Raw genomic sequence first — 27,116 nt, 5'->3', positions numbered from 1 at the left:
ATACCATTTTGTTCATCCATTTGTCAGTTGATGGACATTTGGGTGGTTTCTACTTTTGATATTTATGCATGATAATGCGATGAACATCCATGTACAAGTTTTTGTGTGGACATATGCTTTTATTTCTCTTGGGTGTATTTCTAGGAGTAGAAATTCTAGGTCATATGTTAACTCTAACCTTTTGAGGAATTGCCAGGGTGTTTTCCAAGGCAGCTGTACCATTGTATATTCCCACCTGTAGTATATGAGGATTCCATTTTTTCCCACATTTTCACCATAATGTTATTACCTGTCCTTTTGGTTCTGGCTGTCCTAGGGGCTGTGAAGTAGTGTCTCATTGTGATTTTGATTTGCATTTCCCTCATGTCTAATGGTGTTGGCTCTTTGTATATCTTTGTGGAGAAATGTCTATTCAAGTCCTTTGTTCATTTTTTAATTGGTTCTTTTTTTGTTGTGAGAATTCTTTATATATTCTAGATACAAGTTCCTTATCAGATACATGGTTTGCGAATGTTTTCTGCACTTCTATGGGTTGTCCCTTTACCTTCCTGATGGTGATCTTCTAACTTTTTCAGGTGTAGCCTCAAGTACATCTTTACATTGGACCTTGTTATCATTTATCAATAGAAATGCTTTGTTTCTTCTTTGTTCCTGATCCTGCTTCTTGATCTTCATCATTACTTTTAGCCCTTTTATTTCTTTCAGCCTTTTTAATATCACAGAATCCTCACTGCTTTTGTTACTCAGCTTGATTCCTGAGGCCGGCAATTTCAGTGATGCTACCCTCCTAGATTCATTTCTTCCTTTCTCTTTTCATCTTTGGTTTATCTGTGCCTCTTCTGCAACATGTTCTGCTTGCAAATAAGAAACTTCTGTGTGTCCTACCTCTTCAATCTCCAAAACAACACTGTGCTCTCTGAACTGAACTGTTACTGATTTTGAGGATTTTTAAGAAAAATACATTTATAATTGAGTTCCTATCTTACCATTTCATTAAGTGCAGATTGTAACTTATTAGTTGCCTTTGAAATCAATGTCTTTGGTAACCACTCAGAGTTTGAAAAGAATAAAATAGAATGAAGTAGAATGCATGCAGTATATTGGGTTGGCCAAAAAGTTCCTTCAGGTTTTTCCATAAGATGTTACAAAAAACCTGAACGAACTTATTGGCCAACCCAATAGTAAGAAAAAGGATTATGTTTGTTATATCCATAAACATGAAAGGTGTACGTTTTTAGTAAATACAATTATACTTTAATTTTTTTCTTGGTGAGACTAGGAATTAAAATTCTATGCAGTTGCTTCTTGAACGTTTGAGTTTTGGAAACTGAGAGGACACGGGAGATGCCCTGAATAACAAAAGGAAAAAAATCTAGTATTTTCCCAAAGAGAGAGAACTAAAAGAATTTGATAATAAATAATTAATGACATGCATTTGAAATTTTAAAATTCCTTAGCTAGAAAATGCTTTATTGATTTTTATAATATTTTAGATGATGTGGCAGGGGAATGCACAGGGTCACTGACAAAACACATGTATATGTAAAGCATAGGACACTCCTGGAAAGTTTAAAATGTGAAAAGTATTCATTATGCAATCTTGAGAGCCAAAATAAAATGGTTATTGATTTCCTGATTATAATAACAATCGATTCTCAGTGAAGAGTGACAGATATCAAGTTGTGAAATAATATAATTTTATCACTCAGAGGAAGTAAGTAGTTTGATAGTGAAGTTGTATATGTGTCCTATTTATGTAGCATTTTTATGTAAAGAAAACTAAGCACAAAAAAAAATCTTTTATTCTTGGTTTATAGGTACAGGATTATTTCACTATTTTACTAACCTGATTAGTTTTTTAAAAAAATACCTATTTAATTTAATTTTTTTCTTTTAATAACCAAAACTGTTAAATAGGTCTGTGTATGTAAAATCAAGTAACGTTAGGTTGTTGGATTTCATTGGGTTGTAGAATATGCAACAACCTCGTGCACCAGTCTTCTAAAATGTTGGAGTAATAATTGTGCTTCACAGCTGAGATACCAATTTCGTTTCAAGCATCAAAACTACAAATGCCTTTAAGGAAGAAAAGATGTTTTCTTTGATAGACTCTGTATTATAATATGTCACAAAAGTGAGATAATTTTTCTACAGTCAAATATTTTAATTTCTATTTTGTGGATGAGTTTAAGAGGCTTTAAGAGAATATCTATGTGAATATTGAATTATACTACATGTTCTTTAAACCTACACTGATGAATTTTTCTTCCTCAGCTCTTCTAAAAAGAGAATAAAATTAAAAGATACTAAAATAAATAGTAAAAAAGTTCTGCGCTAATGCTTCTTAGAGATTTAATTTTGTGCACTGAATTTTATTAATCTGTATGTTACGTAGATACTGGTGTACTGGTGTAGTGAATGTCTTACTATCTCTCTCAGGTAAAAGAATATCTTTACTTTTCAACTATTAAAATTACTGAATTGTAGTGTGGAAAATCTGTTTATATGTCTAAAGGAAGTACAGTTTGTTTCATTGAGTTTCAGTTAAGTTTCTTATCTATAAAATGGTGTTAATATCTTTATTGTTTTTAATTTTATTTTTTATAACATCTTTTTTGGAGTAAATTGCTTTACAATGTTGTGTTAGTTTCTGCTGTATAACAAAGTGAATCAGCTATATGTATACATATATCCCCATATCCCCTCCCTCTTGTGTCTCTCTCCCACCCTCCCTATTCCACCCCTCTAGGTGGTCACAAAGCACCGAGCTGATCTCCCTGTGCCATGCAGCGGCTTCCCACTAGCTATCTATTTTACATTTCGTAGTGTATATATGTCAATGCTACTTTCTCACTTCATCCCAGCTTACCCTTCCCCCTGTCTGCATCCTCAAGTCCATTTTCTACATCTGTGTCTTTATTCCTGTCCTGCCCCTAGGTTCTTCAGAACCATTTTTTTTTTAGATTCCATATATATATGTGTTAGCATACAGTATTTGTTTTTCTCCTTCTGACTTACTTTACTCTGTATGACAGTCTCTAGGTCCATCCACCTCACTGCAAATAACTCAATTTCATTTCTTTTTATGGCTGAGTAATATTCCATGTAACACAACATTTTAAATCAACTGTACTCCAATACAAATTAAACAACAAAAAAGAAGGTGCTAGTTACATTGCATCTGGAAAAGGTCAATACAAAAGGCAGGTTACCTCTGGTTGTCTTTCAGCTTTAACCACATGTTAGAGAAAAGTTTTCACTGGACATGCATCTTACCCATTAGTAGCAGAAACAATGTTAGAAGCTGGAAATACAAACTGGAGTCTATATAATTCATGCCAGCTTATTTTGATGCAACTCTTGATACTTATTATGAAAACTCTTGATACTTATTATGAAAAGTTTAAGATAAATTCTGAAGGTATGGAGAAAAGGGAACGCTTTTGCACTGTTGGTGGGAATGTAAATTGATACAGCCACTATGGAGAACCGTATGGAGGTTTCTTAAAAAACTAAAAATAGAAAACCATATAACCCAGCAATCCCACCACTGGGTGTATACCTTGGGCATATACCATAATTCAAAAGGACACATGTACCCCAATGGTCATTGTAGCACTATTTACAATAGACAGCATATGGAAACAACCTAAATGTCCAACAGTAGATGAATGGATAAAGAAGATGTGGTACATATATACAATGGAATATTACTCAGCCATAAAAAGGACGAAATTGGGCCGTTTGTGGAGACGTGGATGGACCTAGAGTCATACAGAGTGAAATAAGCCAGAAAGAGAAAAATATGATATTAACACATATATGTGGAATCTAGAAAAATGGTACAGATGAACCTATTTGTAGGGCAGGAATAGAGATGTAGATGTAGAGAACGGACATGTGGACCAAGCTGATCTCCTTGTGCTATGTGGCTGCTTCCCACTAGCTATCTGTTTTACATTTGGTAGTGTATATATGTCAATGCTACTTTCTCACTTCGTCCCAGCTTACCTTTCCCCCTCCCCACGTCCTCAAGTCCATTCTCTACGTCTGCATCTTTATTCCTGTCCTGCCCCTAGGTTCAGCAGAACCTTTTTTTTTTTTTTACATTCCATATATATGTATTAGCATACGGTATTTGTTTTTCTCTTTCTGACTTACTTCACTCTGTATGACAGACTTTAGGGCCATCCACCTCACTACAAATAAACTCAATTTTGTTTCTTATTATGGCTGAGTAATATTCCATTGTATATATGTACCACATCTTCTTTATCCATTCATCTGTCGATGGACACTTAGGTTGCTTCCATGTCCTGGCTATTGTAAATAGAGCTGCAATGAACGTTGTGGTACATGTCTCTTTTTCAATTATGGTTTTCTCAGGGTATACGCCCAGTAGTGGGATTGTTGGGTCATATGGTAGTTCTATTTTTAGTTTTTTAAGGAACCTCCATACTGTTCTCGGCCATAGTGGCTGTATCAATTTACATTCCCACCAGCAGTGCCAGAAGGTTCCCTTTTCTCCACACCCTCTCCAGCATTTATTGTTTGTAGATTTTTTGATGATGGCCATTCTGACTGGTGTGAGGCGATACCTCATTGTAGTTTTGATTTGCATTTCTCTGATGATTAGTGATGTTGAGCATCCTTTCATGTGTTTGTTGGCAATCTGTATATCTTCTTTGGAGAAATGTCTATTTAGGTCTTGTGCCCGTTTTTGGATTGGGTTGTTTGTTTTTTTGATATTGGGCTGCATGAGCTGCTTGTATATTTTGGAGATTAATCCTTTGTCAGTTGCTTCATTTGCAAATATTTTCTCTCAGTCTGAGAGTTGTCTTTTCATCTTCTTTATGGTTTCCTTTGCTGTGCAAAAGCTTTTGAGTTTCATTAGGTCCCATTTGTTTATTTTTGTTTTTATTTTCATTTCTCTAGCAGGTGGGTCAAAAAGGATCTTGTGGTGATTTATGTCATAGAGTGTTCTGCCTGTGTTTTCCTCTAAGAGTTTGATAGTGTCTGGCCTTACATTTAGGTCTTTAATCCATTTTGAGTTTATTTTTGTGTATGGTGTTAGGAAGTGTTCTAATTTCATTCTTTTACAAGTAGCTGTCCAGTTTTCCCAGCACCACTTATTGAAGAGGCTGTCTTTTCTCCGTTGTATATTCTTGCCTCCTTTATCAAAGATAAGGTGACCATATGTGCGTGGGTTTATCTCTGGGCTTTCTATCCTGTTCCATTGATCTATCTTTCTGTTTTTGTGACAGTACCATACTGTCTTGATTACTGTAGGTTTGTAGTATTGTCTGAAGTCAGGAGCTTGATTCCTCCAGCTCCGTTTTTCTTTCTCAAGATTGCTTTGGCTCTTTGGGGTCTTTTGTGTTTCCATACAAATTGTGAAATTTTTTGTTCTAGTTCTGTGAAAAATGCCAGTGGTAGTTTGATAGGGATTGCATTGAATCTGTAGATTGCTTTGTGTAGTATAGTCATTTCCACAATGTTGATTCTTCCAATCCAAGAACATGGTATACCTCTCCATCTGTTTGTATCATCTTTAATTTCTTTCATCAGTGTCTTATAGTTTTCTGCATGCAGGCCTTCTGTCTCCTTAGGTAGGTTTATCCCTAGGTATTTTAATTATTTTTGTTGCAATGGTGAATGGGAGTGTTTCCTTAATTTCCCTTTCAGATTTTTCATCGTTAGTGTATAGGAATGCAAGAGATTTCTGTGCATTAATTTTGTATCCTGCAATTTTACCAAATTCATTGATTAGCTCTAGTAGTTTTCTGGTAGCATCTTTAGGATTCTCTATGGATAGTATCATGCCATCTGCAAACAGTGACAGTTTTTCTTCTTCTTTTCCGATTTGGATTCCTTTTATTTCTTTCTCTCTTCTGATTGCTGTGGCTAGGACTTCCAAAACTATGTTGAATAATAGTGGTGAGAGTGGGCAACCTTGTCTTGTTCCTGATCTTAGTGGAAATGGTTTCAGTTTTTCACCATGGAGGACAATGTTGGCAGTGCTTTTGTCATATATGGCCTTTATTATGTTGAGGTAGGTTCCCTCTTTGCCTACTTTCTGGAGAATTTTTATCATAAATGGGTGTTGAATTTTGTCGAAATCTTTTTCTGCATCTATTGAGATGATCATATGGTTTTTATCCTTCAATTTGTTAATATGGTGTATCACATTGATTGATTTGCATATATTGAAGAATCCTTGCATTCCTGGGATAAACCCCACTTGATCATGGTGTATGATCCTTTTAATGTGCTGTTGGATTCTGTTTGCTAGTATTTTGTTGAGGATTTTTGCATTTATATTCATCAGTGATATTGGTCTGTAATTTTCTATTTTTGTAGTATCTTTGTCTGGTTTTGGTATCAGGGTGATGGTGGCTTTGTAGAGTGAGTTTGGGAGTGTTCCTACCTCTGCAGTTTTTTGGAAGAGTTTGAGAAGGATGGGTGTTAGCTCTTCACTAAACGTTTGATAGAATTCTCCTGTGAAGCCTTCTGGTTCTGGACTTTTGTTTGTTGAAAGATCTTTAATCACAGTTTCAATTTCATTCCTTGTGATTGGTCTGTTCATATTTTCTATTTCTTCCTGGTTCAGTCTTGGAAGGTTATACCTTTCTAAGAATTTATCCTTTTCTTCCAGGTTGTCCATTTTATTGGCATAGAGTTGCTTGTAGTAGTCTCTTATGACGCTTTGTATTTCTGTGGTGTCCATTGTAACTTCTCCCGTTTCATTTCTAATTTTATTGATTTGAGTTCTCTCCCTGTTTTTTCTTGATGAGTCTGGTTAAGGTTTATCAATTTTGTTTATCTTCTCAAAGAACCAGCTTTTAGTTTTATTGATCTTTGCTATTGTTTCCTTCATTTCTTTTTCATTTATTTCTGATCTGATCATTATGATTTCTTTCCTTCTGCCACTTTTGGGGTTTTTTTGTTCTTCTTTCTCTAATTGCTTTAGGTGTAAGTTTAGGTTGTTTATTAGAGATTTTTCTTGTTTCTTGAGGTAGGATTGTATTGCTAGAAACTTACCTCTTAGAAATGTTTTTTCTGCATCCCATATGTTTTGGGCTGTCCTGTTTTCATTGTCATTTGTTTTTAAGTATTTTTTGATTTCCTCTTTGATTTCTTCAGTAATCTCTTGGTTATTTAGTAGCGTATTGTTTAGCCTCTATGTGTTTGTAATTTTTACCGTTTTCTTTCTGTAATTGATATCTAGTCTCATAGTGTTGTGGTCAGAAGAGATACTTGATATGATTTCAGTTTTCATAAATTTACCAAGGCTTCATTTGTGACCCAAGATATGATCTATCCTGGAGAATGTTCCATGAGCACTTGAGAAGAAAGTGTATTCTGTTTCTTTTTGGATGGAATGGCCTATAAATATCAGTTAAGTCCATCTTGTTTAATGTATCATTTAAAGCTTGTGTTTCCTTTTTTATTTTCATTTTGGATGATCTGTCCATTGGTGAAAGTGGGGTGTTAAAGTTCCCTACTATGATTGTGTTAGTGTCGATTTCCCCTTTTATGGCTGTTAACATTTGCCTTATGTATTGAAGTGCTCCTATGTTGGGCGCATAAATATTTACAATTGTTATATCTTCTTCTTGGATTGATCCCTTGATCATTATATAGTGTCCTTCTTTGTCTCTTGTAATAGTCTTTATTTTAAAGTCTATTTTGTCTGATATGAGAATTGCTACTCCAGCTTTCCTTTGATTTCCATTTGCATAGAATATCTTTTTCCATCTCCTCACTTTCAGTCTATATGTGTCCCTAGGCCTGAAGTGGGTCTCTTTTAGACAGCATATTTACGGATCTTGTTTTTGTATCCATTCAGCCAGTCTATGTCTTTTGGTTGGAGCATTTAATCCATTTACATTTAAGGTAGTTATCAATATGTGTGTTCCTCTTACCATGTTCTTAATTATTTTGGGTTTGTTTTTGTAGATCTTTTCCTTCTCTTGTTTTTACTCCTAGAGAAGTTCCTTTAACATTTGTTGTAAAACTGGTTTGGTGGTGTTGAATTTTCTTAACTTTTGCTTGTCTGTGAAGGTTTTTATTTCTCCGTCAAATCTGAGTGAGATCCTTGCTTGGTAGAGTACTCTTCGTTGTAGTTTTTCCCGTTCATCAGTTTAAATATGTCTTGCCACTCCCTTCTGGCTTGCAAAGTTTCTCCTGAAAGATCAGCTGTTAACCTCATGGGCATTCCCTTGTATGTTTTTTGTTGCTTTTCTTGTTGCTTTTAATATGTTTTCTTTGTATTTAATTTTTGATAGTTTCATTAATATGTGTCTTGGGGTGTTTTTCCTTGGATTTATCCTGTATGGGACTCTCTGCACTTCCTCAACTTAAGTGACTATTTCCTTTCCCATATTAGGGAAGTTTTCAACTATAATCTCTTGAAATATTTTCTAAGTCCCTTTCTTTTTCTCTTCTTCTTCTGGGACCCATACAATTCAAATGTTGATGCATTTAATGTTGTCCCCGCAGTCTCTGAGACTGTCCTCAATTCTTTTTATTGTTTTTTCTTTATTTTGCTCTGTGGTAGTTATTTCCACTAGTTTACCTTCCAGGTCACTTATCTGTTCTTCTGCCTAAGTTATTGATTCCTTCTAGAGAATTTTTAATTTCATTTATTGTGTTGTTTATCATTGTTTGTTTGCTCTTTAGTTCTTCTGGGTCCTTGTTAAATGTTTCTTGTATTTTCTCCATTCTATTTCCATGATATTGGATCATGCTTACTATCATTACTTAGAATTCTTTTTCAGGTAGACTGCCTATTTCCTCTTCATTGTTTGGTCTGGTGGGTTTTTACCTTGCTCCTTCATCTTCTGTGTGTTTCTCGGTCTTCTCATTTTGTTTAACTTACTACGTTTGGGTTCTCCTTTTTGCAGGCTGCAGGTTCGTAGTTCTCGTTGTTTTTGGTGTCTGCCCCCAGTGGGTGAGGTTGGTTCAGTGGCTTGTGTAGGCTTCCTGGTGGAGGGGATTGGTCCCTGTGTTCTGGTGGGTGGGGCTGGATCTTGCCTTTCTGGTGGGCAGGGCCGCTCCCGGCGGTGTGTTTTTGGGCGTCTGTGAACTTAGTATGATTTTGGGCAGCCTATCTGCTAATGGGTGGGGTTGTGTTCCTGTCTTGTTAGTTGTTTGGCATGGCGCGTCCAGTACCAGAACTTGCTGGCCGTTGGGTGGAGCTGGGTCTTAGCGTTGAGATGGAGATCTCTGGGAGAGCTCTCGCTGATTGATGTTACATGGGGCTGGGAGGTCTCTGGTGGTCCTTGTCTTGAACTTGGCTCTCCCACCTCAGAGGCTCAGGCCTGACACCAGGGTGCAGCACCAGGACACTGTCAGCCACGCAGGTCACTATGTTCAGTGGCCACCAATTGGATTCTTAGTTTCACTTAACTTCTTGGAAAACGCATGTTGTTGTTCACAAAGAGAACAGGAGGGCAGTGAGGAAATGTATCACTTCTTCTAACTGGGTTCCTGGCACCAGAATCCCTGCCTCGCCCTGTGTGCCAGCGGCTGTGATTATATCTTTAGATATACTCACAGAGTACTTGTGAGTGCAAAATATAGTATTATTTGTGGAGTTGATTTGTTATTCTTGTCCTGGCTATAGATTCCTGCTGTAATCACACAAATGGGGTTATTACTTATGGAGGTGGTTGTAGGTTGTAGGTTCTTGGAGACTGAGATACCCAACATCAGAGTTGGAGCCTCAGGATCCATTGTTTCAGCTAAGAAGATATAGGGCAAAGGTAAATACAAAGTAAGGCAAGAAAGTAAATAGGATAACGAAGTAGTGAACTTGATAAGAGAAGAATAAAATTCAAGACGTTAGTTAGCTCTCGTTGTTTGGACTTATTGAAGAGACTGTGTATTGTGCCACTTTAATGTAACTGTTTACAAGAGGCTACAACAGGCTCACAGTCACCTAGGATGAACCATATATTCTGTCTTCTGCTGGGGATTCCAAAGAGGCGTGGAACAATAGTGGGATACTAGAAATATTTGCGCTCGGAGACTAGAAATATATGAAACCCTGTTTTTTAATCTGCCTTTTCATGTACTGTACAGCTTTCTACCAAGCATTTTTCCTCTACTGAGCTGCACATTGTAGGGACTGGCTACCATAAAACTTACTTGAATAGTCTGAATTGGCTCACCTTCTTTAGGTTGATGTTTCTCATGCATTAATTTCTCTTGTATCTTCCCAGTAATATTGATGTTGGCAGGTTATGTTTCCTGGGTTACATGTGTGAAAATTTATGCTTAGAACAATTTAGTGTTTTTCTTAAGTATCATCCTACAGAGTAAGCTAGTTTTTGAAGCCAGGCTTTTGGAGCTTTCTGTTACTATTACTTGTGCTACATCAAACAACCTGTCTGGTAATAGACTGGAAATAAAGTAAAATAATTAAAGTTTGCTATTCCACTGGAAATTATGTAATGAAAGAATAGCAAATATTGGGAATTTAATTAAAAAATAAAGAAATTATAAAGAATAAAACAGAGATGTTAAAGTTTGGACTTTAACATATTAGTAATTGAGATTCTTGAATTACACATTTTTATTGTTCATGTTTCTGATGGTACTCAAATCATAGAAATTATAACCTTTGTCCTTTTGCTAGATGATAAAATACAAAGTCACACATGGCTTTTGTTTGCTTGGGAAACAAAGACTTGTTACCACTTTGTACTTATTCAGGTAGTTCATTGTTTTGTTGACAGTCTAGTTCCATTAATCTGGTATTTGCAGGGAAATTACTTACAGACTTTAAAATCTGTGCTGAAGGTGATCACATGGACATTTGAATCCATTATTTAAGTGATGTCTTAATGTTAAAATAAAAATCTACTTTCCAGAATGTAACTGTAAAAGTATTTTATGCAAGATTTCATGTGGGATATCTTAATGGTTGAATAATAAATTTTACCTCATAAAAATGAAATTCAATAATACAGTAGCTTTCTCAGCTCAGTAGCATCTGGTCTATTCTCATGAGAGCCAATATTTTCCAACTCATTAGGATCATGTCATTCTGTATGTCGTCAACATTGACTTAGCCAAGCTACCTTTACTTACATAACCGCCAAACTATTAAATAGGTCTCTTGTGGAGTGAAGTCAAATATTCCTCTTACTTTACTTCTGTCTTAGAAGAGGGGAAGAAAATGTACATACTGTAACATTTAAACATCTGGTCTAAAACCACATCAGTGTAACTCTGAGCAAAGTTACGCGTTTGGTATTCTTCCCAGGTGTGCATATAAAAAGGGTTTTGGGGTTGTTGAACAGTTCTTTAACCATTTAGGAAAAAGATTGAGGCATAGCAATATGCTTTTTCTATTCCTCAAACTACTTTTTCCCCCCCACACCTCCAGTGTGTTCTAATATATATATATATATATATATATATATATATATATATATATATTTGAAATAAATTTATTTATTTATTTATTTATTTTTGGCTGCATTGGGTCTTCGCTGCTGTGCGTGGGCTTTCTGTAGTTGCGGTGAGTGGGGGCTACTCTTCATTGTGGTGCGCAGGCTTTTCATTCCGGTGGCTTCTCTTGTTGTGGAGCCTGGGCTCTAGGCACGTGGGCTTCAGTAGTTGTGGCTTGCAGGCTCTAGAGCGCAGGCTCAGTAGTTGTGGCGCACGGGCTTAGTTGCTCCACAGCATGTGAGATCTTCCCGGCCCAGGACTCGAACCCGTGTACCCCGTATTGGCAGGCGGATTCTTAACTGCTGCGCCACCAGGGAAGCCCTAAAATATATATTTTTGAGCTGTTATAAAATTTTCTTTCCAGATAGAAGTATTGGTTATAAAGTTATCCTTGCCTAAAAATAAAATGACTTGAGTTAGATTTGCCTTAAGAACTACCAATAAGACTTTTTGATGTTTAAATTGGAATAAAAATTTAATAAAATATATTGAAGAAGAAAAAAATGGAAAAGATATTCATGCTCATGAATTGGAGAGATCACTATTGTTATAATGTTCATGCAGCATAATGACTTGCCTTACATTTGTTGGGAAGTGATTTACCACAGTAAGTTTAGTGAACATCCATTGCCTTGTATAAATAGAATAAAAAAGAAAAAATAGGGGGCTTCCCTGGTGGCGCAGTGGTTGAGAATCTGCCTGCTAATGCAGGGGACACGGGTTCGAGCCCTGGTCTGGGAAGATCCCACATGCCACGGAGTAGCTGGGCCCGTGAGCCACAACTACTGAGCCTGCGCGTCTGGAGCCTGTGCCCCGCAATGGGAGGGGCCGCGATAGTGAAAGGCCCGCGCACCGTGATGAAGAGTGGCCCCCGCTTGCCGCAACTGGAGAAAGCCCTCGCACGAACCGAAGACCCAACACAGCCAAAAATAAATAAATAAATAAATAAAGTAGCTATAAAATTTAAAAAAAAAAAAAAAAGAAAAAATATTTTTTCCCCCCTTGTGATGAGAACTTTCAGGATTTCCTCTTCTAGTAACTCTCAAATATACCATACAGCATTATTAACTATAGTCATGTTGTACATTACATCTGCAGTACTTATTTATTTTATAAGTGGAAGTATGTACCTTTTGACCACCTTTATCCAATTTCCCTACCCTCCATCCCCTCCCTCTTGTAACCACAAATCTTATCTCTTTTTCTGTGAGGTTTTCCTCCCCTCTTCGACATGTAAGTCAGATCAAACAGTATTTGTCTTTCTTGACTTATTTCACTTAGGATGATCCCCTGAAGGCTCATGTTTTGTTTTGCTTTTTATCGAAAATGCCAGGATTTCCTTTGTTTTTTTGTGACTGAATAGTATTCCATTGGGTATTTACACCATATTTTCTTTATCCACTCATCTGTTGATGGACACTTAGGTTGTTCTCATATCTTGCTATTGTAAATAATGCTGCAGTGAACACGGGAATGCAGATATCTCTTGGACATAGTGATTTATTTCCTTTGGATATAGACCCAGAAGCGAATTTGTGGGTCATATGGTAGTGCTATTTTTAATTTTTTGAGGAATCTCCACACTGTTTTCCATAGTGGTTGCACCAACTTACAATCCCACCAACAGTGCCCAAGGGTTCCCTTTCCTCCACATTCTTGCCAGCAGTTGTTATCTCTTGTCTTTTTTTTTTTTTTTATAGCTCTCTCTTTTACACATAAAACAGTTGTTGGACAACCAACACCAGTATTGATATTTACAAATTAGAATTTGAGTTTGTCTTTACTTTATTCTTTTATTTTTATTTTATTTTATTTTTTTAATTCAAATAGAAAGTCACAAAAATTATAATCATCCTCATAAGTTCACTCAGTCCCACGTAATTAATTTTTTTTTTCATCTTGATCTTAGCAGGTTTATGAATTCATCAGTTTTCCATTAGAGTTCTGAAAATGCTTATTCATCCAGTTCAGCAGTATAGTCAGTTACCAGAAACCTGTACTTAAGAGAGTCTTTTCCATGAATTCCTTGAAGATGAAACCCTTTTAAGGAACATTTTTGCAAAAGCATCAGAATACACCCAGAACTGTCTGTAAATGCCAAAAGACTTAAAAATGACCATGGTTAAAGATTTGATGAAAGTTCATAATAATGCAATTGACAAGGAAATTTAGTTATTTCTGAGATATACATTTTAAAGTAATAACTAGAATTATGATTTATAACATTATACCAGAACATATAAGATTTTTAGAAATATCATGTAATGTCTGAAACATTTATATTAACATATTTCCATACAAATAACCCAAAGAAAGTTTAGTATTAGTTGTTTTTTTGTTTGTTTTTTTATACTGCAGGTTCTTATTAGTCATCAATTTTATACACATCAGTGTATACATGTCAATCCCAATTGCCCAATTCAGCACACCACCATCCCCACCCCACCGCGGTTTTCCCCCCTTGGTGTCCACACGTTTGTTCCCTACATCTGTGTCTCAACTTCTGCTCTGCAAACCGGTTCTTCTGTACCATTTTTCTAGGTTCCATGTACATGCGTTAATATACGATATTTGTTTTTCTCTTTCTGACTTACTTCACTCTGTAGGACAGTCTCTAGGTCCATCCACGTCTCAACAAATGACCCAATTTCTTTCCTTTTTATGGCTGAGTAATATTCCATTGTATATATGTACCCCATCTTCTTTATCCATTCGTCTGTCGATGGGCATTTAGGTTGCTTCCATGGCCTGGCTATTGTAAATAGTGCTGCAATGAACATTGGGGTGCATGTGTCTTTTTGAATTATGGTTTTCTCTGGGTATATGCCCAGTAGTGGGATTGCTGGGTCATATGGTATTTCTATTTTTAGTTTTTTAAGGAACCTCCATACTGTTCTCCATAGTGGCTGTATCACTTTACATTCCCACCAGCAGTGCAAGAGGGTTCGCTTTTCTCCACACCCTCTCCAACATTTGTTGTTTGTAGATTTTCTGATGATGCCCATTCTAACTGGTGTGAGATGATACTGCATTGTAGTTTTGATTTGCATTTCTCTAATAATTAGTGATGTTGAGCAGCTTTTCTTGTGCTTCTTGGTCATCTGTATGTCTTCTTTGGAGAAATGTCTATTTAGGTCATCTGCCCATTTTTGGATTGGGTTGTTTGTTTCTTTAATATTGAGCAGCATGAGCTGTTTATATATTTTGGAGATTAATCCTTTGTCCGTTGATTCGTTTGCAAATATTTTCTCCCATTCTGAGGGTTGTCTTTTCGTCTTGTTTATGGTTTCCTTTGCTGTGCAAAAGCTTTGAAGTTTCATTAGATCACATTTGTTTATTTTTGTTTTTATTTCCATTACTCTAGGAGGTGGATCAAAAAAGATCTTGCTGTGATTTATGTCAAAGAGTGTTCTTCCTGTGTTTTCCTCTAAGAGTTTTATAGTGTCCAGTCTTACATTTAGGTCTCGAATCCATTTTGAGTTTATTTTTGTGTATGGTGTTAGGGAGTGTTCTAATTTCATTCTTCTACTTGTAGCTTTCCTGTTTTCCCAGCACCACTTACTGAAGAGACTGTTTTTTCTCCATTGTATATCTTTGCCTCCTTTGTCATAGATTAGTTGACCATAGGTGTGTGGGTTTATCTCTGGGCTTTCTATCTTGTTCCATTGATCTATGTTTCTGTTTTTGTGCCAGTACCATATTGTCTTGATTACTGTAGCTTTGTAGCGTAGTCAGGTGGTCTGATCCCTCCAGCTCCGTTTTTTTCCCTCAAGACTGCTTTGGCTATTCGGGGCCTTTTGTGTCTCCATACAAGTTTTGAGATGATTTATTCTAGTTCCGTAAAAAATGCCATTGGTAATTTGATAGGGATTGCATTGAGTCTGTAGATTGCTTTGGGTAGTATAGTCATTTTCACAATATTGATTCTTCCAATCCAAGACATGGTATATCTCTCTGTCTCTTGGTATCATCTTTAATTGCTTTCATCAGTGTCTTATAGTTTTCTGCATACAGGTCTTTTGTCTCCCTAGGTAGGTTTATTCCTAGGTATTTTATTCTTTTTATTGCAGTGGTAAGTGGGAGTGTTTCCATAATTTGTCTTTCAGATAGTTCATCATTAGTGTATAGGAATGCAAGAGATTTCTGTGCATTAATTTTGTATCCTGCAACTTTACCAAATTCATTGATTAGATCTAGTAGTTTTCTGGTGGCATCTTTAGGATTCTCTATGTATAGTATCATGTCATCAGCAAATGGTGACATTTTACTTCTTCTTTTCCAATTTGTATTCGTTTTATTTCTTTTTCTTCTCTGATTGCCGTGGCTAGGACTTCCAAAACTATGTTGAATAATAGTCGTGAGAGTGGACATCCTTGTCTCGTTCCTGATCTTAGAGGAAATGCTTTCAGGTTTTCAACATTGAGAATGATGTTTGCTGTGGATTTGTCGTATATGGCCTTTATTATGTTGAGGTATGTTCCCTCTATGTCCACTTTCTGGAGAGTTTTTATCACAAATGGGTGTTGAATTTTGTCAGAAGCTTTTTCTGCATCTATTGAGATGATCATATGGTTTTTATTCTTCAATTCGTTAATATGGTGTATCACATTGATTGATTTGCATATATTGAAGAATGCTTGCATCCCTGGGATAAATCCCACTTGATCATGGTGTATGATCCTTTTAATGTGTTGTTGGATTATGTTTGCTGGTATCTTGTTGAGGATTTTTGCATCTTTATTCATCAGTCATATTGGTCTGTAATTTTCTTTTTTTGTAGTATCTTTGTCTGGTTTTGGTATCTGGGTGATGGTGGCCTCATAGAATGAGTTTGGGAGTGTTCCTACCTCTGCAATTTTTTGGAAGAGTTTGAGAAGGATGGGTGTTAGCTTTTCTCTAAATGTTTGATAGAATTCACCTGTGAAGCCATCTGGTCCTGGACTTTTGTTTGTGGGAAGATTTTTAATCACAGTTTCAATTTCATTCCTTGTGATTGGTCTGTTTATATTTTCTGCTTCTTCCTGGTTCAGTCTTGGAAGGTTATACCTTTGTAAGACTTTGTCCATTTCTTCCAGGTTGTCTATTTTATCGGCATAGAGTTGCTTGTAGTAGTCTCTTAGGACGCTTTGTATTTCTGCGGTGTCTGTTTTAATTTCTCCTTTTTCATTTCTCATTTTATTGATTTGAGTCCTCTCCCTCTTTTTCTTGATGAATCTGGCTAGTGGTTTATCAATTTTGTTTATCTTCTCAAAGAACCAGCTTTTAGTTTTATTGACCTTTGCTATATTGTATTCTTTGTTTCTATTTCATTTATTTCTGCTCTGATCTTTATGATTTCTTTCCTTCTGCTAACTTTGGGTTTTGTTTGTTCTTCTTTTTCTAGGTGCTTTAGGTGTAAGGTTAGATTGTTTATTTGAGTTTTCTTGTTTCTTGAGGTAAGCTTGTATAGCTGTTAACTTCCCTCTTAGAACTGCTTTTTCTGCATCCCATAGGTTTTGGATCGTCGTGTTTTCATTGTCATTTGTCTCTAGGTATTTTTTGATTTCCTCTTTGATTTCTTCAGTGATCTCTTGGTTATTTAGTAACGTATTGTTTAGCCTCCATGTGTTTGTGTTTTTTACGTTTTTTCCCCTGTAATTCATTTCTAATCTCATAGCGTTGTGGTCAGAAAAGACGCTTGATATGAGTTCAATTTTCTTCAATTTACTGAGACTTGATTTGTGACCCGAGATATGCTCTATCCTGGAGAATGTTCTGTGCGCACTTGAGAAGAAAGTGTAATCTGCTGTTTTTGGATGGTATGTCCTATAAATATAAATTAAATCTATCTGGTCTATTGTGTCATTTAAAGCTTCTGTGTCCTTATTTATTTTCATTTTGGATGATCTGTCCATTGGTGTAACTGAGGTGTTAAAGTCCCCCACTATTATTGTGTTACTGTCGATTTCCTCTTTTATAGCTGTTAGCAGTGGCCTTATGTATTGAGGTGCTCCTATGTTGGGTGCATATATATTTTTAATTGTTATGTCTTCTTTTTGGATTGATTCCTTGATCATTATGTAGTGTTCTTTTTTGTCTCTTGTAACATTCTTTATTTTAAAGTCTGTTTTATCTGATATGAGTATAGCTACTCCAGCTTTCTTTTGATTTCCATTTGCATGGAATATCTTTTTCCATCCCCTCACTTTCAGTCTCTATGTGTCCCTAGGTCTGAAGTGGGTCTCTTGTAGACAGCATATATATGGGTCTTGTTTTTATATCTATTCAGCAAGCCTGTGTCTTTTGGTTGGAGCATTTAATCCATTCATGTTTAAGGTAATTATCGATATGTATGTTCCTATGACCATTTTCTTAATTGTTTTAGGTTTGTTTTTGTAGGTCCTTTTCTTCTCTTGTGTTTCCCACTTAGAGAAGTTCCTTTAGCATTTGTTGTAGAGGTGGTTTGGTGGTGTTGAATTCTCTTAGCTTTTGCTTGTCTATAAAGCTTTTGATTTCTCCATCGAAATCTGAATGAGATCCATGCCGGGTAGAGTACTCTTGGTTGTAGGTTTTTCCCTTTCATCACTTTAAGTATATTATTCCACTCCCTTCTGGCTTGTAGAATTTCTGCTGAGAAATCTGCTGTTAACCTTATGGGAGTTCCCTTGTATGTTATTTGTTGTTTTTCCCTTGCTGCTTTCAGTAATTTTTCTTTGTTTTTAATTTTTTCCAGTTTCATTACTATGTGTATTGGCATGTTTCTCTTTGGGTTTATCCTGTATGGGACTCTCTGTGCTTCCTGGAATTGGGTAGCTATTTCCTTTCCCATGTTAGGGAAGTTTTCGACTATAATCTCTTCAAATATTTTCTCTGGTCCTTTCTCTCTCTCTTCTCCTTCTGGGACCCCTATAATGTGAATGTTGTTGCATTTAATGTTGTCCCAGAGGTCTCTTAGGCTGTCTTCATTTCTTTTCATTCTTTTTTCTTTATTCTGTTCCGCAGCAGTGAATTCCACCATTCTCTCTTCCAGGTTACTTATCCGTTCTTCTGCCTCAGTTATTCTGCTATTGTTTCCTTCTAGTGTAGTTTTCATTTCAGTTATTGTATTGTTCATCTCTGTTTCTTTGTTCCTTAATTCTTCTAAGTCTTTGTTAAATATTTCTTGCACCTTCTCCATCGTTGCCTCCATTGTTTTTCCGAGGTCCTGGATCATCTTCACTATCATTAATCTGAATTCTTTTTCTGTAAGATTGCCTATCTCCACTTCATTCAGTTCTGTTTCTGGAGTTTTATCTTGTTCTTTCATCTGGTACATAGCCCTCTGACCTTTCATCTTGTCTGTGTTTCTGTGAATGTGGTTTTTGTTCCACAGGCTGCAGGATTGTTGTTCTTCTTGCTTCTGCTGTCTGCCCTCTGGTGGATGAGGCTATCTAAGAGGCTTGATGGGAGGGACTGGTGGTGGGTAGAGCTGAATGTTGCTCTGGTGGGCAGAGCTCAGTAAAACTTTAATCCACTTGACTGTTGATGGGTGGGTCTGGGTTCCCTCCCTGTTGGTTGTTTTGCCTGAGGCAACCCAACACTGGAGCCTACCTGGGCTCTTTGGTGGGGTAATGACAGACTCTGGGAGGGCTCACGCCAAGGAGTACTTCCCGGAACTTCTGCTCTCTGTGTCCTTGTCCCCACGGTGAGCCACAGCCCCCCTCCCACACACACCCCCCCCTGCCTCTGCAGGAGACCCTCCAACACTAGCAAGTAGGTCTGGTTCAGTCTCCCCTGGGGTCACTGCTCCTTCCCCTGGGTCCCGATGTGCACACTACTTTGTGTGTGCCCTCCAAGAATGGAGTCTCTGTTTCCCCCAGTCCTGTTGAAGTCCTGCAATCAATTCCCACTAGGCTTCAAAACCTTATTCTCTAGGAATTCCTCCTCCCGTTGCCAGACCCCCAGGTTGGGAAGCCTGATGTGGGGCTCAGTACCGTCACTCCAGTGGGTGGACTTCTCTGGTATAAGTGTTCTCCAGTCTGTGAGTCACCCACCCACCAGTTATGGGATTTGATTTTACTGTGATTGCGCCCCTTGTACTGTCTCATTGTGGCTTCTCCTTTGTCTTTGGATGTGGGGTATCTTTTTTGGTGAGTTCCAGTGTCTTCCTGTCGATGATTGTCCAGCAGCTAGTTGAGATTCTGGTGTTTTCGCAAGACGGAGTGAGAGCATGTCCTTCTACTCCGCCATCTTGGTTCCTCTCCTCTCTTGTCTTTTTGATGATAGACATTCTAACAGGTATGAGGTGATACCTCCTTGTGGTTTTTGTTTTGCATTTCCCTAATGGTTAGTGATGCTGAGGACATTTTCATGTATCTGTTGGCTATCTGTATATCTTCTTTAGAAAAATGTCTATTCAGGTCCTTTACCCATTTTTCAATTGTATTTTTTGTTTTTCCTGTCATTGAGTCATATGAATTCTTTATATATACTGGATATTAATCCCTTATCAGATAGGTGATTTTGAATTATTTTCTCCCATTTCTTAGGTTTCCTTTTCATTTTGTTGAGTGTTTCTTTTGCTGTGCAGAGGTTTTTTATTTTTGATGTGCTCTCAGTTATTTATTTTTGCTTTTGTTGCTTGTGTTTTAGTTTTATATCCAATAAATGGCTGCTAAGACCTTTGTCAAGGAGCTCCCTATGTTTTCTTCTAGGAATTTTAGAGGTTTTATGTTTAAGTCTTTAATTCATTTTGAGTTAATTTTTGTGAGTGGTGTGAGATATAGGGGTCTAGTTTCATTTTTTTAACATGTGAATATCCAATTTTCCCAAAATCATTTATTGAAGAGATTGTCTTTTTTTCATTCAGTATTCTTGACCTCCTTATCAATTATTAGTATGCGTGGGTTCATTTCTGTGTTCTTGATTCTGTTGCATTGGTCTATTTGTCTGTTTTTATGCCAATACCATACTTTTTGGATTACTATAGCTTTATAATATAGTTTGAAAGCAGAACGTGTGATGCCTCCAGCTTTGTTGTTCTTTCTCAAAATTGCTTTAGCTATTTGGGGTTTTTATGTGGTTTCTTGTAAATTTTAGGATTGTTTTTTCTACGTATGTATAAAGAAAAACTGCTGTTGGAAGCTTGATAGTAATTGCATTGAATCTGTAGATGTCTTTGGGTAGTATGGACATTTTAACAGTATTAATTCCTCCAATCCATGAACATGGGGTATCTTTTCATTTATTTGCATCTTCCTTGATTTCTTTCATTATTAATGTCTTGTTATTTTCAGTGTAGAGATCTTTCACCTCCTTGATTAAATTTGTTTGTAAATGTTTCATTGTTTCTGATGCTATTATAAATGGAATTATTTTCTTTATTTTTTTCCAGATAAGTTGTCATTATTGTATAGAAATGCTGCTGCTTTTTTATATGTTAATTTTGTTTCCTGCAACTTTACTGACTTTGTTCATTTGATTAACAGTTCTTTGGTGGAGTCTTTAGGATTTTGTCTATATAAAATCATGTCATCTGCAAATAGAGACGATTTTATTTCTTCCTTTCCAAATGTGATGCCTTTTGTTTCTTTTTCTTGCCTGATTGCTCTGGCTGGACCTTCCAGTATTATGTTGAATAGGAATGGTAAGAGTGGGTGCCCTTTTGTTTCTGATCTTAGAGGAAAAGCTTTCAACCTTCCACCATTGAGTATGATGTTAGCTGTTGGCTTGTCATGTATGCCCTTTATTATTTTGAGATATGTTCCTTCCGTACCTGAATTGTTGAGGGTGTTTATCATGAATGGAATTTGAATTTTGTCACATGTTTTTTCTGTGACTATTGAGATGATCATATATATATATTTTTTATTTATGTGATTGTGTCACATTTATTGATTTGCATATTTTGAACCATCCTTGCATCACAGGGTAAATTCCACTTGATTGTGGTAAGGGATCCTTTTAATGTGCTGCTGATTTTGTTTTGCTGTTATTTTGTTGAGAATATTTGCATCTATATTCCTCTGGAATATTGGCCGATAGTTTTCTTGTAGTGTTCTTATCTGGCTTTAGTATCATGGTGATGCTGGCCTCATAAAATGAGTTTGGGAGTGTTCCTTTTTCATTTTTGGGAAGAGTTTGAGAGCCTGGCTGTCAACCCTGGGGTCTGACTGGTCAGAACTTGCTCTCTTGTCACAGATGGATAGTCAAATAGATGAATGATGGATGAATGGATAACCATGGATGCACAACACCTTACCACATGTGCATACAAACTGCTGAGTGGAAACATTTCAGTGAGCATGATAGCCTGTGGCAAAAGTATATGTGTGTCTTTTTGGACAAAATCTTTACATTTTAAGGTTTGGAATTATTCAAGAGGAGATGTCAAGGAAGCAGCAACACTAAGGACAGCACCACCTGTGCATTCTGAATCTCAGGATGTGGGCAGGGCTGTGCTTTCTGATGAGTCATCTGTTAGAGCTTTGGATAAATTAAACACTGAGCAAATTGTTTAACCAGCATTGTGTCTACTGGGACCCCTTAAGAAGACCATAGCAGACCCTGATAATAGGTTTGGGGCTGGAGCCATGTCAGTGGATTAGGATTGGAAGACTCCTGGCAGAGTGGCTTCATGCTCTTTTCTCTCCCTTTCCCTGAAGCCTTTCATCTTTTGGATCATAGCCCTGCCAAGACCAGATTTAGCCTACATCTACCCTTATCTGGCTACTAAAGTACCTCTGGGCTCACCCTTCCTAAACTCTGCATCAGGAAGGCAAGGATTACCTCATCATTCCACTTCTCAAGAATTATCAGTGGCTGTCCGTTGCCCTCAGGCTAAACTCAAAAGACTTTTGGCTTGGCCTTTTAGGACCTGGGTTCTCCCTAGCCTCATACCTCATCTCTGGTTGAATCAAATCCTGCATACCTTGCTCTTCAAGTTTCCTTGCCTTCATGCCCACCGCCCACCGCCCCCCCCCAAAAAAAAGAAGTGCTGATTTATTACCTCTTTTCTACTTGAAATGTAACATTAATATTAATATTTTGTATTAGCATTAGTATTTCCTCTGCAAATACGTCTCTCATTCACCCAGAGTTAATTATTTTTTCCTTTGTGGTATCATTGTGGGTAATATATCAGCTCATTTCAACAGATGTTTAGTACCTAGTAACTGCTAGCCTTGGACCCTGTTTTCAAAGATCTCTCAGTCTACCTGGGAAATATAATATTTGATCTTTGATTACACACATTATTCTGTACTGTTGCTATTTCTGTACTGAGGTTTTCTGACAAAATCTAATATGCTGTAATAGATCATATTGTTTAGACACTCATATGAAGTATCTTTCAGTTATTACTTAATCATAATAACTGGATTAAAAATTTATTGCCAATATTCAATTAAAGTAAATTCAATAAGTCGTTGGTTTTACGTATCAAATATAACAACATTTACTCCAGATTTTATTGTCAAAAGTAAATAACAGATGTTTCTCTTACAAAAATTTTTATTAGTAAGTAGGAACAGCTTTTTTCTGTTTTATTGAAATTCAATTGATTATGAGAAGAAAGCATTAGTAAATTTCATGTGATTTTAGCTTAATATTTGTAAATTGGAAAGCAGAACTCATCAGTAAAATGGCTAATAATTTTTTCCATTATCTGACTTGACTTGTTTTTGTAGATCTTTCTCCATAAGAAATAGTTACTTTTTTGTAATTCCTTATTTTTCTAAGAGCCTGCTTATACTCTGCACCACCTTACTCTTCTCAATAGCTACAACCACTTGATATCTGCTTGGTTTTTCATTCCTGCCTCATGTCTGGGTTTGATTCTGTCATTAATCTGGGAATGATATAAGGAATACACATCCAGGTTGACTCAGGAGCATCTACTCAACTTTGCAGTTAATCCTGCTTTGACCTTGTGCCTTAGCTCTGTTGATTGAACTTCTACTCGAGTTGTCCAAGCTTCCATGTTAAACTGCCATTTCAGTTCCTAGATGTCTGTTTGTTCTGCTGGGCCATTCCCTGTCTCATCAAAGACTAAGGACGTGAATTTCCTTTTCCAGACTGCCATAGATTCTGGAGGCTTTTTCCTAATTTCAGCCTTGTGGATGTGGTACTCCCCACTAAATGTTACCAGACCATTTTTGAAGGATCTACCTACTCACTGCCAATTTTACCTTATTTTTAAAAAGGTAGTTATTGATTATATTACATTTGTCTGCTGGAATACTTACTGCATTGTTTCTCATTGGACAGGTATGTGATCTGACTACATGGCTCTCAACTTTTGCATTTTTTCTGCATTCTCTAGATCACGGTTGGCAACTCTAGCTCACTGCTTGTTTTTGTAAATAAAATTTTATTGGAACATAACTAACTTGTTCCTTTAGATATTGTCTATGGCATCTTTTGTCCTACAATATCAGTGTTGACTAGTTGCAACAGAGATCATATGGCTCACAATCCAAAAACTTTTACTGTCTGCCCCTTTACCAGAAACATTTTGCTGACCATTGGTATAGGTTATAACTTTGTACTCTTCATTTGATGCCTATTTAAAACACTGTACTTTTTATTTTGTAGAAATTTTATGAGAAAAATAGCATATTTATTCTTGTGACTTCCATGTAATCTTTAAATTCACTTACTCAAATATTAGGCAGAAGATGTCCTAGACTTTAGATAATCTTCAGTTAACTTTTTTCATTTTTTAACCAACATTTTGTTAAAGTGTTTCATCCAAAATAGATAGAATTGGGACTTCCCTGGTGGCCCAGTGGTTAAGAATCTGCCTTCCAATGCAGGTGACGTGGGTTTGATCCCTGGTCGGGGAACCAGGATCCCCATTGCTGGAGGAACTAAGCTTGTGCGCCACAGCTAGAGGGCCCGCGTGGCACAGCGAAGAGCCCATGCACAACAACAAAAGATCCCACGTGCCACAACTAAGACCCGACGCAATCAAAAAAACCCAAAATAGATAGAATTAAGTGGTTATGATAATTGATACTTTTTACCTCTGTTTAATCATCTACCCACAGTAAATCAATCACCAAGTATTGTCAAATTTATTTTCTAAGTACTTTTACAATACTTGGGGAAAAAAATGGAGAGAAATACCTATTTCTCTCCATTTTTACTTCTTTCACACTAGGGCAACTCCATCATTTCTTTTTCCCCTTCCAATCCACTGTCTACCATGTGCCCAAGTAAGCTTTGAAGAATTCAGGTGTGATTGTAGCACTCAGCCTTCAATGATTTCCTGTTAACTGTAGGATGAAGACTCAAATCTGGCTCTATACTTTATTAACCTTTCAGTTTCTCAAAAGAGCTGTGCTTCTTTTTATCTTAGGGCTTTTCTCAAGCTTTTCCATCCTTCTGCAATGCTCTTCTCCCTTTGTTTCACCTATTTATATCAACTTATCCTTCAGAGCCCAGCTCAAATGTCAGTTCTTCAGAAGATTCTTGAAGTAGAAAATAGGTTCCATGAGACCAGGTACCATGTTTCAGTTTGTCTTGCTGTATCTCCAGCAGGTACTAATTACTATTGAGAGTGTCTAAAGATGGTGTTTCCTCATCTGCTTTTTTGAGTGAGCATTCAGAATGTGAATAGTCGGTAAATTCTACCAATTTTTAAGATCATCTCTCTTCCCTACCCCCCCCCCCCGCCCCGCCCCGCAACCCCCAACATTATCTGTAGTACAGTAGATAGGAGCTAGGAGGTCTCTCTTTGCTAGTGAATGAGCAAAGTCAGCCACTTAAAGAATATAATTAAATTTGGGAGATAATTGTTAGTAAGAGAATACTGTGATTTAAGTTAACTGTGAAAAATGATTAAAATAGAATCGCTATATGGGTTCTTATATCTGGGGTTCTCAGGACCCCTGCATTTGGAGATTCTCTAGAAGAACTCAGTAGACTTGGCATACAGTTATACTTATGGCTACGATTTATTGTAGCAAGATAGTAGGGATACCTGTCTGATCATAAGAGAAAAAGACAGGTAGTTTGGAGAAATCCATACACAACCTTCCTTCTGCCCTCTCCCTCCTGTGAAGAAGGTACACTTGAACTGCTTTTCTCTACCAACAAAATATACAGTAACATGTGCACTGTTTCTGCCCAGGGAAGCCTGTTAGTGATTCAGTACCCCAGATTTTTACTGGGGGCTCCTCATGCAGGCAACCTCTATCTAGCACATTCCAAAATTCCAGACTCCCAGAAGGAAGGCAGGTGTTTAGTATAAACTATATTTTTTGTATAAAAGTCTAAGGAGAGGAGACCACTCTTATCAGTTAAGAATGAAGGCAAGTCAGGTTCCCAGATGCTGTCAGTCAAGGGCCAACTTCCCAGGTAGGCCTTTCTAAGGGTAGCAGCCTTAAGCTTGCTACTGTTAATTGTGGCACGTGGGCTCAGTAGTTGTGGCTTGTGGGCTCTAGAGCGCAGGCTCAGTAGTTGTGGCACATGGGCTTAGTTGCTCAGAGGCATGTGGGATATTCCCGGACCAGGGCTCAAACCTGTGTCCCCTGCATTGGCAGGTGAATTCTTAACCACTGCACCCCCAGGGAAGTCCCTGCACAGTTCTTGAAACAGTGTTTATATTACCTGACAGCATCTGCTTTTTATTCTACTTAGGGAGGTGACTATCTTTAGCTAGATACATTCCTACCCTGAACAAAGTTGGAGAATGAGTTTTAAGTAGACAACTATCAGTCACTTTATTCTAAGACTTTTTTTCATGTTTCCTATAGGGAAAATTTGAATGCCTGATGGGGCAAATCATGTGCAACACTTATTCTTGTTTGCTCTGCTTAAGCTACATTGATCTTCATTCTGTTCTTCACACGTGTACTCTAAACTCTCTTCTGCTTAAGGACTTTTTCCATGCTGTTTTCTTTGCCATGTCCTTCCCTTTTTTGCTTGGCTTATCCCCACTTATCTTGGTGTTTCAATTTAGACTGTATCTATCTGTATCTCTCTACCCTCTCCCCCAGATCTCTTAAAGGGAGCTCCCAGATCACTTTCCAACTGTATTAAGATTGTTTGCTTGTCTTTCTCCATTTCCAGAGGAGTATATTCTCATCCTAACATATCACATGAATGAATGAATGAATGAGTTTAAAATTTGGGTGGAGAAGGAAAGGGAAGTGCTGGAAGAAGAGGAGGAGGAAGAAAGATTTAAATTTGTGTAACATTTTTGAGAATTATGTACTTAATAACTCAGAATTGTGATATCCAGTATGGTAGCTGTTACCCACATGTGGCTAGTCTGAATTGAGATGGCTGTAAGTGTAAAATACTTAACTGGGTTCAAACACTTTTTATAAACCAAAAGTATGTAAAATATCAATTTTTTGCATTGATTAAATATTAAATGATAATATCTTAGATATATAAAAATGTTATTAAAATTTCATCTATTTTTACTTTTTAATGTAGTTACTACAAATTTTAAATTATATATTGATCGAGAAAAACAGCGCATAAGTGCTTCTTTTATATTGTATTGGAAGTAGTTTGGGTGTAAAAGTGACACAAAATTTGCTGTTTACTTTTTAAATATCATTTAAGTAAATGATCAAAACAATTATAAGAGATCACTTGGCAGGTTTATTAAAATGTAGTAGTCCTTGTATACCCCTTCAAATAATAAATTATAATAGTAATAATAATTGTTAACATGTGAGTGG

The 27,116-nt window shown here is 36.8% G+C and overlaps 1 protein-coding gene across 16 annotated transcripts in view; it reads left to right on the top strand.

The window, feature by feature from the left end:
- Positions 1-27,116, top strand: part of VPS13B (vacuolar protein sorting 13 homolog B) — a 765,850-nt gene that overhangs the window by 148,631 nt on the left and 590,103 nt on the right. The window lies entirely within an intron of this gene.

The sequence above is a fragment of the Balaenoptera borealis genome, assembly GCF_965194805.1.
Source record: "Balaenoptera borealis genome assembly, chromosome: 17".
NCBI classification, from domain to species: domain Eukaryota; kingdom Metazoa; phylum Chordata; class Mammalia; order Artiodactyla; family Balaenopteridae; genus Balaenoptera; species Balaenoptera borealis.
Note: the sequence above shows the minus strand (reverse complement) of the source record. Positions and strands in the feature narration are given on the sequence as shown.